This window comes from Saccostrea cucullata, unplaced genomic scaffold (assembly GCF_032062105.1).
Source record: "Saccostrea cucullata isolate Sc308-1 unplaced genomic scaffold, CSIRO_AGI_Scuc_v1 ctg9310, whole genome shotgun sequence".
Classification (NCBI taxonomy): Eukaryota; Metazoa; Mollusca; class Bivalvia; order Ostreida; family Ostreidae; genus Saccostrea; species Saccostrea cuccullata.
The window spans coordinates 5,800-20,454 of NW_026931700.1; the positions used below are offsets into that span (position 1 = coordinate 5,800).

The 14,655-nt window shown below is 34.3% G+C and overlaps 1 long non-coding RNA gene across 1 annotated transcript; it reads right to left on the minus strand.

Annotated features, from left to right (window-relative positions):
• Positions 1 to 212: 212 nt before the first annotated feature.
• On the minus strand, positions 213 to 1,126 carry LOC134233317 (uncharacterized). The gene is made up of 3 exons (XR_009984973.1): positions 1,031 to 1,126; positions 889 to 937; positions 213 to 543 (listed from the first exon to the last, which is right to left on the minus strand). It is a non-coding gene; the product is annotated as an uncharacterized LOC134233317 (long non-coding RNA).
• Positions 1,127 to 14,655: the final 13,529 nt, after the last annotated feature.

A 14,655-nucleotide genomic window follows, 5' to 3' on the forward strand; every position in this document is an offset into this window, starting at 1 on the left:
AAGACCAATATATAAAACGATAACACTACAAATCTGCAGCTATTGTCAGCCTAAAATCCTTTAGAAATATTTTTCATTCAACGAATGAAAAAGAAATTTAAAATTCTATTGAAGCATTATAAAATAAAGGAGTAAATCCTATGAAATTATCAGTAGACATGCGATTTGAGGTGTAAATCAACAGAAACACGTACCCTATTGGTAGAAGCCCTCCGAATTGATAATTTGGATAAAGTAGGATGAATGGATTTTGTAGATTCCGTTGATAAAGAGGAATACATTGATTTTGTTGAAAAAATGGAACTTGCGGAATATAATGATTTTGCGTAAACCTTGCATAATGCGGAATAAGTGGATAGTGTTGAATGTGTGGATATTGTTCAATAAGTGGGTTTTGTGGAATAAGTGAATTTTGTGGAATAAATTGATTTGGTGGAATGAATGAACTTTGTGGAATAATTGGATACGATGGAATGAATGAACCTTGTGGAAAAATTGAATTTGGTGGAATAAGTTGAATTCGTGGAAAAACAGGACACGGACCTGAAATAATAGATAGTGTTTTCGAAATTCTCAGTTAATTTTAGTGATTCAATGCTGTTCGATAACTTGATTTCCTTATGATTGTCTTTGATATATCTTATGCATATACTGAAATGAAAGAATGTTCATGATTTAAAATATTAACCGAACAATTCATTGACAAATATTTGTCTTTCCTGACATTAAAGAATATTTGTATTGTGGTAATCAAAGGAATTCAGTACCTACTACAGTGACAGTGACAAGGTGAATTCTATCTTAGCTTTTTAAACAAAAATTTGAAATTTACAAATGTACAAGATATGTTTTAGTCTCGAAAAGGAAAAATAAGAAAAGACTACCAACCCAGGGATTGATTGAATCCGTGATAATGGTTTTGTACTAGGATGCTCATCTGTTAACAAAATCATTTTTTCAATTTCCATTGAAAATGTAAATTAAGAATCAAATTTGAGAGAATTCTTATAGATCTTGAAGAAACTCTTACTGCGTGCATCCTGTTGTACATGTATCTCATCCAGTCGACCACACCTTGCACTGGGAAACTTGCACTCAGCATGTTTTTCAGATATCACGTACACAAATGTCTGGAATATAGGAGTTATAAAATCAAAAAAAAAATGTTATGCCATAAAAAATGAAAATGTGTAAAGGGAATCAAATTTTGTTTGAAATATGAAGGATCGCAGCCATTTTCAAGAGGAGATGATTAGGAACTAATCAACAAATAATGGCATCATTTAAAAATCTTCTACTCAAGAACAGCAAAGCCATGATTTGCCTTATATGTATTTTTATGGAAGCATCCTCAGTTGATGTAGATTAAGAACTTTGTCCACACCATGACCCTCGGAGGTAGGGGGTACAATGGATGAATAAATTTTTATATGGAATACATAGGAAATTTCTCCATAACTATTTTTCAAGGAACAGAAGAGCTATGATTGTGATTATTTATAAGGAAGCATCCTCAGGTAGTGTTGATTCAAGAATGTTCAAATTATGACCCCCAGTGGTAGCGTGGGGTTACAATTTGGAATCATTTTTTTTACATAGACATATATATAGGAAAATATCGTTAAATATCATCTCAAGAACATCAAAGCAACGATTGGTAATATTTATATATTATATGGAGACATATTCTAGATTCAATTTTTTTTAAAATCATGAGCCCTGGGGATAGGGCAAGCCCACAATGAGTGATCAAAAACTCTATATTAAAAAAAATAGTAATTATTGCAAATAATTTCATTTATGTGACATGTTCTTGTTTTATTATGTTATTATAAAACAGTGTCTGTATTGGACATAGTTTTATACTAAGTAGCTATTCGGTTCCTTTTTGAACTAATTTTACCCTTTTCCACGTGATCATTATTGATCCGTTTACCAAACGAGAAAGCATGGTTTATTGAACTGCTGAATTTTTCGAATTTATACCATATTTCCCAAAGAAAATTCTACAACTTTTGTTGTGATGCCATTTTGAAGATTTCGGACGATGTGATCTGCTTGTTATTTGCAGAAAAACGTCTGTAAAGTGAGTTTTTGTTGCGAAATCGGCCTTGTAAAGTTTACATGCGGGCATTAAGCATGCTGAGGAAGTCGCAATTCAGGACGACCAAAATACTTTACATGCGATTCTTACATGGATATTCTATTACTACGAGTCGTCTGGGGAATAATATGGTCAACTGAAGTAAATTTGGTAAACGATCGATAAACAGTGTCAGTGTATCTACAGTGGTGTAAAATATGTAGTAAATAATGTCGGGCTCGAGATCCCGAAAACTCTTACATACACTATGTCAGCTGTAAACATAGACCCTTCGCTGTAGGTCTCTGCTGTAAACAATAATATACAATTACATTATAGACCTGACAGTGTATAGACTTTTTTTCCCGGGAGGTTTTTGCAACTGGCCGTCAGTGATTCACCTACATCGTTAATCCTAACACCGCGATCAGGCCTGGAGATTTTATCAATCACACCGGTAACTTCATTCCTTTAGGAACTTTTGCCTATTTACGGTGATTTGCAATTTGCTGAGCTTAGAAAATGTGCATCTATGTGATAACATCATTTTTATTAACTGTCCATCCAAAATATCACAAGACAGTTTGCTTCTTACATTCACCTTGGCCGGGGAATAAGAACCTGTTTGTTACAGTGGAAACCTTTCACTTCTTCAAGGACTTGAATGTCAGAATCATCTACACAAACCAGATATTGATGAGTGAATATAAACAGCTCAGCAGTGACGAGTGTTACCTTTTTACAAGTTATGAGATCTCCATTGATGCTGATGTAGTATTCACTTGACACTCCTGCATTCCCAGTATAAAACAGGCCAGTATAGTATAGTACTTCTGATGAAGTCATGTGTTATCCATTAAAATTAAGTTAATTAGCTCATAATTAAAGGCTAAAGTTTTTTGGTTCCTTATATAATTTTGCAATATTTTTACCAATACAGGTATTATACTTGGTAACAAATTCTGCTTTTCCTTTTAAGAGTTTGAACAATGAATGATCTTACTCAAGTTTACTCAAGTTGTTCATGGAGCCAAAAATATTGTTTGGTGTTAGTTGCCTATATGATGTTGGTAAAATATTGTCATTATATGGGTACACAAATCGTGTATGATTCAAATTTTCAATTGTTGAATCAGAATATAGTGTACGTGGGACCACATACACATTTATCACATAAACTGTGCAGGTCATAGGCACAGCTTGTATATAGGTAGAATGATTTACATGATTTAATGCTGATATAGTATTGTTGCTAAGGGTGCACACCATAGTTTCAGGTGACCTTTTACTGAGAATTAGTGTAAAAGTGAGGTCCACATACATACACTACTTATGTTTACCATGCAAACCCACCACTGATTTACACGTTATGTTGTATTTTATAATTGTGAAGGACCATATTCACATTCATTTCACTGACACATTTGGTTGACTCTTGTAGGAACATATATGCATATTTTGTGGACATGTGCAGAACAATATGCATATGTATTTTGTTGACTTGGACAAGACCATGTGCATATGTATTACCTTTTGACTCATGAAAGATTATATGCACATGCATTTTGTTGATCTGGGCAGAATTATATTCACATGTATTTTGTCGACTCATGCAGAACCATACATAATTATGCCAAATTGACATACATTTTGTTTTGTTGACTTGTACGCAACTATATGCACATGTATTTTGTTGACTTAGTCACTTGTGCAGGACCATATGCATATGTATTTTGTTGACTTAGACACTTGTGCAGGACAATATATGCACATGCAAGTTGTTGACTCATGCAGGTCCCTATGCACACATTTTTTGATGACTTGTGTAGGACCATATACACATGAATTTTTTTGAACTTTGCAGGGAAAAATGTGCAGGATCAGATGCACTTGTGTTTGTTGACTTGTGTAGGACCATATGCACATGTATTTTATTAGATTGTGCAGGACCATATGCAGAGTAATGCACTTGTGTTTGTTGATTTGTGTAGGACCATATACACATGTATTTTATTGGATTGTGCAGGACCATATGCACAATAATGCACTTGTGTTTGTTGATTTGTGCAAGACCTGCATGGTAGTATATTATGACATGCAAATTTTGAAGTGCTTTTTTGGTAATATAATGTTATAATGAGAATAATTTATGCTGCATATATGTAGACGTATTCTCATGTTGGAATTTACATAACCTGTTATTCCCTGTTGATTTATTGCAGCTGTGCAATACCCAAAGTAAAATAATTATGTCATTCTCTAAGAATTTATCTTGCATGTTCTGATTGTTCAGTTGTATAGGACATGGCTTAAAATATTGATTTAGATCAGAACACTTGATTAAAAAAATGAATATCATATACTGGATAGTAGTTTACACTTTTATTTTTCCAGCGTTACCTATCCACCAAATTAGAAACAGACACTATCCACACTGGGTAACACTTGCAGAAGCTATATAGGCCATGTGGAAACAACAGTCAGAAATCAGATATGCATGCACAGAAAACACAACAGTGGACAAACAAGTGCCCATTACCAAGGACATTGCCTCAACATAGCAAAGTATTGTGGCAACAGCCACTTTAAGTTTGGGTGGTGTATTGGTTCATGTTTCTGGGGACTGCTCTGTCAACAAGTCCATTGAGTAAGATAATATCATGATCAAATGGTTTTTCACTGAATTCAATAGTTTCTGTAAAAAAAAAATATATATATATATATATCCTAATTTTGAAATAATGATTTTTATACACTTCATGTCTTTTTTCAGTACATGAAGCAAACTTTAATTAATTCTTCTGAAACAGGGGTTAGAGATATGAAGCAGGGCCCAAAATTTTAAATTCCAATCACTTTAACTCAATTGACGGATGTATTTAAAAAAAAAAAAAAAAAAAAAACTTTATCTAAAAACTAACCTCATTCAGGATAAAGAGACTCATTTGAATATTTCAAAGCTTTGATCAAGATCAAGTAAACTGAAAGTCATGTCTGAGGGATATTTACAAGTTTTATGTCAGATGGTATTAAACTACCTAAAATGAAACTTTCTAGAAATCAAAGAAGACTTAGGGTGATCATAGGATCATTAATATATATATTTTTAGATGGAAAAAGAAAGAAAATGGTAAAATCACAGGTCCTTTAAAAGATACACATTTTGTTGAAATCATATCTCCTATAATAGTTGTTCTACAAAATATGAAACAAAGGGTGAACACAGTTCATGAATCATCTCTATAATCAATCTCTGCAGAGCTCAGTAGTCGTCGAGCGGGACCATACGTTTGACAAATGCAAATTACCGTAGCATAATGTTATCCTAATGAGGATTTACTGTCATGCAGGATAAAATACATGCTTATTAACCCTGCAATTTCTATTGATGATGCTTTTAAACTTATGCATTCGATTGTTGTATGTAATGTTGTTTCACTATACATGGGACCATGCATGTTGAGAAAGTTGCATCACTTGGTATATGGAATATCTCAGTTAACACAGGACCATATGTGTTAAGTTGTTGCATCATGTTGTATATGGAATATTTCTCTAAACACGGGACCATACGTGTTAGAAAGTAGATGTTTTGTACATGAAATGTTTTACTAAACACAGGACCATATACATGTTTAGTAGGTTACATCATGTTGTAATAGATATTGGCTAAACACAGGACCATATGTATTTGAATAGTTAGATCATCTTGTACATGGAATGTTTCACTAACACGGGACCATACGTGTTTAGTGGGTCACATGTTGTAAATGGAAGATTTTCTAAACACGGGACCATACGTGTTTAGTGGGTCACATGTTGTAAATTGAAGATGTTCTAAACACGGGACCATACGTGTTTAGTGGGTCACATGTTGTAAATGGAAGATTTTCTAAACACGGGACCATACGTGTTTAGTGGGTCACATGTTGTAAATGGAAGATTTTCTAAACACGGGACCATACGTTTTAAGGAATTTATACCACTTTGTATATGCTATATGTCACTGAGCACGGGGCCATACGTGTTGAGGCAGTTTCATTACTTTAAATATACACAGTATTTATTAATTTATTTGAAATGTCTCTTGCTGACATCAGTTACCAATAGTATGTCAGAGCGTTATACCATATGTATGACATTATCTGTATTGTCAGATTCCGCCAAGCCAAGCCAGAAGTTGTCTGTTGGTTCCTTATACCTATCCTCACAAATTCAAACCCACAGTTTGGTAATCTGTTTTTCCTCTCGAGTGGTCAGAAGTTGTCTGCAGTTAAGAGGAACATTTTTATAAGTTTGACATCTCGGTTGACTGGTCAGAAGTTGTCTGCAGTCATGTGACACATTTTATGCAGCATGGTGTATGTTTGACACCTTTGTTGACTGCTTCAGAAGTTAACTGTCTGCAGTCACGAGGCATATTTTTAGGTCTAGGCAGCATGGTGTATGTTTAGCAACTTTGTTGACTGAACAAAAGTTGCCTGCAGTTAAGAGGCACTTAAAGGCTGCATGGTGTTTTTTTGATACCTTTGTTGACTGGTTAGAAGTTGTCTGCAGTAAAGAGGTACATTTTGATGCAGAATGGTGTAAGTTTAACAACTCTGTTGACTGCAGCATGGTGTATGTTTGATACCTTTGTTGACTGGTCAGAAGTTGTCTGCAGTCAAGAGGCACATTTTGATGCAGAATGATGTAAGTTTAACAACTTTGTTGACTGGTCAGAAGTTGTCTGCAGTTTACAAGGTCAGTGTCCATGATTATAAATTCCCATTTTGCTGTCTGGTTAATATTTACTACAGACAGGTGTTTTGTACACTTTTTAAAATTATTTGATGTTTTGCCCTTTGTAATGTTTTCACTCAGTCTTATTGGATGTTTCTTTTTCTTGTTCACAATAACTATTGTATTGTCTTTTGAACTGAGTATATGTCAATTTAAAAAAAGAAGATGTTTAAATGCTTTTGTATTAATCATCCTGTTGAGGAATTTTGCGTCTCCTGCCAAGACGCCTTTGGGTGGGTGGATCCAATCTCTGATTGGATTGTGGCTGTTTGTTATTTTGTTTTCCCACCTTTTTTGATGACAGGCAGCAGTTTAGAGCATTTTGTATATGTCTTCCAAACTTATGATGTTTATAAGGGGGTCAACTTAAAATGCATGTATATTGTACCTTGTGAAAGATTACAGGGTTGGAATTATTATTCTAGTCTGGTTGACCCCCCTTTTGCCTATGTACATCATGTTACAATGTCATTATGGTGCTGGGGGTCAGATTGTGTAATATTTTGACTAAGATGTGTAATACTCTATATTTGAGTCCTCCTTTTTCTGACCCCCAATTTGTTAAATGTGTTTTACTTTTCCGTCATTTACTTTAATAAATGACATATTTCACTTCAGCATGATGTTATTTGTTTTTCCTGTTTATCAAAAAACAAGCTCAGTCGTTTGGCAGGAGAACTAAGGAACATAAAATAGTAATTATTGCAAATAATTTCATTTATGTGACATGTTCTTGTTTTATTATGTTATTATAAAACAGTGTCTGTATTGGACATAGTTTTATACTAAGTAGCTATTCGGTTCCTTTTTTGAACTAATTTTACCCTTTTCCACGTGATCATTATTGATCCGTTTACCAAACGAGAAAGCATGGTTTATTGAACTGCTGAATTTTTCGAACCCACCATCCACCCTTTCTGCCACCAATGCTTGTAATTTCTTTCAGGTTGATATTTTTGTTGTTATGTTTTACCAATCCTTTTTGATAGTGTTTGAATGGGTTTAAAGAGATTTATAGTACTTATTTCTACCGCAGGTTCTTACTGAACAAGTAAACTTTTTGTACATTGTAATAAATGGCAAATCCATGTATTAGGTTACTGAGAATGAGTCCGACATTTATTTTGTGTACCTCGCAATTTTGCTTATGTCTGCAGGTTTCCATATGATTTTTCAGCATAAAGCAGTGTGGCTTTTTATATATGGTTTTTCCTCGGCGGTGAGAGAAACATAGTTGTGTTCAATTTAATGCCTGCGCGATTGTATTGTTATTGGCTGTTTGTTATTTTGTTTTCCCACCTTTTTTGATGACAGGCAGCAGTTTAGAGCATTTTGTATATGTCTTCCAAACTTATGATGTTTATAAGGGGGTCAACTTAAAATGCATGCATATTGTACCTTGTGAAAGATTACAGGGTTGGAATTATTATTCTAGTCTGGTTGACCCCCCTTTTGCCTATGTACATCATGCTACAATGTCATTATGGTGCTGGGGGTCAGATTGTGTAATATTTTGACTAAGATGTGTAATACTCTATATTTGAGTCCTCCTTTTTCTGACCCCCAATTTGTTAAATGTGTTTTACTTTTCCGTCATTTACTTTAATAAATGACATATTTCACTTCAGCATGATGTTATTTGTTTTTGCCTGTTTATCAAAAAACAAGCTCAGTTGTTTGGCAGGAGAACTAAGGAACATAAATCTCTTTTTCTAAGAAAAAGCAATGCTATGATTACGTTAAATCTTAATTGAAGCATCCTCAAATAGGTTTTATTCAAGTTTGTTCGAGTCATGACCCCTGAGGTAGGATGGGCCACAATTGGGGATTCCATTTTACAAAGGAACAAATATATAGGAAAAAAATTCTCAAGTACAGAGAAACCATAATTAGTAATATTGATATGCATCCTCTGGTAGTGTAAAGTCAAACTGATTCAAATAAGGGCACAAAGAGTAAAGCTGGTCCACAATTGGAGTCAAGATTTTGCAAATTAATCAACGAAGAAAAATCGTTTACTCAAAAAAGCAAAGCCATTTGTTATATTTATATGGATATGGAAGCATCATAAATTATGAAATTCGTCACCTTTTTTTCAATATTGAATACTGTGCTTAGCTGATCGATGTGGTCCATAAGCCTCTTGTTAATTGCAACTGTATATTACTGTGCAGGAAAGAATGTACTGTAGCACTTGCGTAAAATTTAAATCGTCACTATAGTTCTGACGGGTTTTTTCATGGCGTGCCGGCACATTAAAAATTGTTTTTATGCATGTTTTCCATAAAGTGGGTGTAAATTACTTACTTGTTTAGCTTCAACTGTCGAAATTAAGTGTGTGTCATCTGGTCTACATGTACTAAGAAAATAATTGTGTGAAAACATGGAATATTTATGGCTCATAATGTATTTTAACTTGAAAAACGTTATTCGAGAACAAAAACTGGCTATAAAAAATAATAGGGGTATATAAATTATATATATAAATTATATGTTGTTACATCCGACTTGTAAAAAATATGTGCCTTGTAAAAATTCATAATGCAAACAAGAACAAAAAGTATTTTATAATATTTTCAACATGATGTTTTCGAAAATGAAATTTGAGGGACCAAAATTTATCCCCTCACAAATAGCTTAAAAAAAACACCATGCAACCACGTTATCAAAATTGGCCAACCAGATAGGAATCATTGACACGAAACAACTGAGGTTTAAAGCTCTTTCCAAACACCACATTGCTCTTATACAATGAAACTTAGATTCTTCTGGAGAATGGATTTTGTAACAATGTTTTTATAATATTTTTTTTCAAATAAAAGGCGCCCTGAAGGATAAGATTTCTATGCTGGATACATTTAATAGAATATGAAAGAAACCTAAAACTTATTGAAATACCGTAATGTTTATGTTCAGTTTCAAATGCATTGAAAATATTGAATGTAACAGAGCGATCAAAGGTTCTAGTGTTTGAAATTTATTCAATACATTTCATCTGATGTAACTTTTGATTTATAGGTTAAGAAATCAGTACGCAAGAGAGATGTGTGCATTGCTGATGCAGCTCTCTTGAAAGTCACACTCTGAATAAGTAGTTCTAGTACGTGGTACCAGTTGCTAATGTCCCTGGTTTTGTGTATGTTCTAAACAAACCCAACGGATTATAAAACTGATTTAAGCCACTCACTCATAAAACTTCAGAATGTGACTTGTACTAAATCTTGGTTGTGATAGAGGCCAAGAAACAACACCAACTGAAGTATTCTTTCTAGCGGTACACAATTAAATATGGTAAGTTTATTTTATTGTCTGGTTGTTAGTGATGTTGTACTTTCAATTGAATATGATAAATCTCGCCAAAGAGAGGTGTATGCATTGTTGATGTACTCAAGTCACAGTCTGAATAGGTAGTGCTAGTACGTGGTACCAGTTGCTAATGTCCCTGGTTTTGTTTATGCTCTAAACAAACCCAGTGGATTAAAAAACTGATTTGAGCCATTCACTCATAAAACTTCAGAATGTGACTTGTACTAAATCTTGGCTATGATAGAAGTCAAGTAACAACTCCGATTCCGATAGAAGTATACATGCGCGCGGTATACAACTGAGTGATGATAAGTTTATTTTATTGTTTGATTGTTAGTTATGTATTTTCAGTCGAATATGACAAGCATAACGAAAGAGAGGTGTTGCATTGTTGATGCACTCAAGTCACAGTCGGAATAGGTAGTGCTTGTACGTGGTACCAGTTGCTTATGTCCCAGGTTTTGTTTGTGCTCTAAACAAACCCAGTTGATTAAAAAACTGATTTGAGCCACTCACTCATAAAATTTCAGAATGTGACTTGTACTAAATCTTGGCTGTGATAGAAGCCAAGAAAGAACTCCGATTCCTATTGAAGCATACTTGCAAGCGGTATACAACTGAGTGATGATAAGTTTATTTTATTGTTTGATTGTTAGTGATGTTGTATTTTCAGTTGAATATGACAAGCATAACGAAAGAGAGGTGTTGCATTGTTGATGCACTCAAGTCACAGTCTGAATAGGTAGTGCTAGTACGTGGTACCAGTTGCTAATGTCCTTCAGAATGTGACTTCTACTAAATCTTGGTTTTTCATAGAAGCCAAGAAACAACACCGATTCCGATTGAAGTATACATGCTAGCGGTACACAATTGGATGATGGTAAGTTTATTTTATTGTCTAATTGTCAGTGATGTTGTACTTTCAATTGAGTATGATTAGCCTGGCCAAAGAGAGTTTTGTGCATTGTCGATGCACTCAAGTCACAGTTTGAAGAGGTAGTGCTAGTACGTGGTACCACTTGCTAATGTCCCTGATTTTGTGTATACTGTAAACAAACCCAGGGGATCAGAAAACTGAGCCACTCACTTGTACTAAATCTTGGCTGTGATAGAAGCCAGGAAACAACACCGATTGAAGTATTCGTTCTAGCGGTACACAATTGGATAATGGTAAGTTAATGTTATTGATTGATTGTTAGTGATGTTGTATTTTTAGATAAGATGAGCATAGCCCAATAGAAGTGTGTGCATTGTTGATGTACTCAAGTCACAGTTTGAATAGGTAGTGCTAGTACGTGGTACCAGTTGCTTTCATTTTGTTTATGCTGTAAAGAAACCAAGTGATCACAAAACTGATTTGAGCCACTCACTCATAAAACTGCAGAATGTGACGTACTAAATCGTGGTTGTGATAGATAGATTGATTGATTGTATACAGTTTAACGTCCCTCTCCAGAATATTTCACTGATACGGAGACGTCACCATTGCCGGTGAAGGGCTGCAAATTTAAAACCTATGCTCGGCACTTACAATTGAAAGCCTCCATCAATAATTGATTCGATAAATTTAATATACCGTGCCACATCTGCTGTGACACGGGGCCTCGGTTTATACGGTCTCATCCGAAGGACCATCCCATTTAGTCGCCTTTTCGACAAGCAAGGGGGCACTGAGGACCTATTCTAACCCGGATCCCCACGGGGCTGGTTATGATAGAAACCAAGAAACAACACCAACTGAAGTATAGTTTCTGGCGGTACACAATTGAATAAGGTAAGATTATTTTATTGTCTAATTGTTAGTGGTGTTTTATTTTCAGTTGAATATGATGAGCATAGCCCAGTAGAGGTGTGTGCATTGTTGATGTACTCAAGTCACAGTCTGAAAAATAGGTAACACAATGTACATGCTGGAAATAAAATCTTGATGGACATTGTACCACACAAATATATGGTTTTGTTTATCAAATCTTAATACAAACCCAGTGGATTATGAAAAAGTCAAATCATTTTTTATGAAGAAATTTTATTTCATAAAACTTCAGATTAATGTGACTTGTACTAAATCTTGGCTGTGATCAATTCTGAAAATACATCTATGAGAAAATCAGGACATACTTGTAGTAACATGCCATTAATGAAGTAAATTGGTGTTTAAAATTGAATTTAATTCAGAACAATGCATGGAAACATTCAAATGGATGATGGTAATATTTGCAATTTTATATATTTCATTGTTTAGAATATTGTTGTAATTTCAGTTATAGCTATATGTGCATACCATTTTCCACATGAGAGACTTGTGTGCATAAATGTTGATGCATTCTTTAGGAATAGTCAACACATTAAATATGTATTGCTAGTACTAAATAAAATACAATGTATAATAAAATCACATTACATTTGACAAAACAATACCCAGTGGATTTATGAAATTCATATTAAAAGATAAATGGAAACAAGGTTGTATTACAAAACTTTTCTGGGAAATTAAAACTTCAGACATTGACAAATAATTAGTATAAATCTTCATCTTTACAAAATGAAAAATAAATATAACACATGCATGGTTTTAAAAAACTGTGAAATTCTTTCTAAGTGTACATACCTTGTTGAATAAGGTAAGTTTATTTTATTGAACTCTTGACTGCTACAATAATAAAAGTGATATATAGGTATCATATAATTCAATTAATATGTATAAATTGAAATTGACTTGACATGAAATCAAAGAGAGGTGTATTCCCCATTAATTTGAAATGCACTCAAGTGGAGGTTCTTTGTTTTCAACATAATGATACAGATAATTTTTTTACATTATATGTAGCATGTTTGTATGCCAAAAAGACAACATTACAGTCCCTATTTTGTTGAACCCCCTTACACACGTTGTCTCAAAGAAAATAAGCTAATCGACTCTATATTTAGTACAATTACATTTTTAAATTTCTGGTTTTTCACTTTAGAAGCCAAGACACACTGCACTGCATTTGTTTTTCCGACTGTGATAATGCATCTAAATAAACACGTACACACTCGCGATCGTTTTTTCAAATGATGTTAACAAAAGTTTATATTGTACATGCATAAGCATACATACCTGGGCTGAATGCACTGCAGTGATGTTGTATTTTCAGTCTTCCGTTATTTTATGTAATAAGCATATTCTCGTAATAGATAGACAATGTTGCTCTTGTTGATGCATTTTCTCAAGACAGTCTGGATTGCATAAATCCAGTGCTATCTAGCTGATGTCGCCACGTTTTTAGACGTAAACAACATGATTTCCGTGTCATCGAGTCATGGAGTGCAAGCGCTTGGCTGAAGCCGATTGCAGCCAAACGGCACATCCATAAGAAGAGAATTATTTTAAAAACATGCTATTCTTATGAGCCTAATAATTATTCACTAAACATGGAAAACGTTTGTTACAAATCTTGTAAATATCGGTAAATAGTTATTTTGAGCTGTATTCCCAAGGATCAATCAGGGCGGAGCAACTGTCATGACGTCAAACCTATATGACCTCATTACCAATTTTTTTGGATGATGGTAAGTTTATTTTATTGTCTGATTGTCAGTGATGTTGTACTTTCAATTGAATATGATTAGCCTGGCCAAAGAGAGTTTTGTGCTTTGTCGATGCACTCAAGTCACAGTCTGAAGAGGTAGTGCTAGTACGTGGTACCACTTGCTAATGTCCCTGATTTTGTGTATACTGTAAAAAAAAACGGTGGATCAGAAAACTGAGCCCCTCACTTGTACTAAATCTTGGCTGTGATAGAATCCAAGAAACAACACCGATTGAAGTATTCGTTCTAGTGGTACACAATTGGATAAAGGTAAGTTAATTTTATTGTTTGATTGTTAGTGATGTTGTATTTTTAGATAAGATGAGCATAGTCCAATAGAAGTGTGTGCATCGTTGATGTACTCAAGTCACAGTTTGAATAGGTAGTGCTAGTACGTGGTACCAGTTGCTAATGTCCCTGGTTTTGTTTATGCTCTAAACAAACCCAGTGGATTAAAAAACTGATTTGAGCCACTCACTCATAAAACTTCAGAATGTGACTTGTACTAAATCTTGGCTGTGATAGAAGCCAAGAAACAACTCCGATTCCGATTGAAGTATACTTGCGAGCGGTATTCAAATGGATGATGGTAAGTTTATTTTATTGTTTGATTGTTAGTGTTGTTGAATTTTCAGTTGAATATGATGTGCATAGCCCAAGAGAGATGTGTACATTGTTGATGCACTCAAGTCACAGTCTGAATATGTAGTTCTAGTACGTGGTACCAGTTGCTAATGTCCCTGGTTTTGTGTATGCTCTAAACAAACCCAGTGGATTAAAAACTGATTTGAGCCACTTACTCATAAAACTTCAGAATGTGACTTGTACTAAATCTTGGCTGTGATAGAAGCCAAGAAACAACACCGACTGAAGTATTCTTTCTAGAGGTACACATTTGAATAAGGTAAGTTT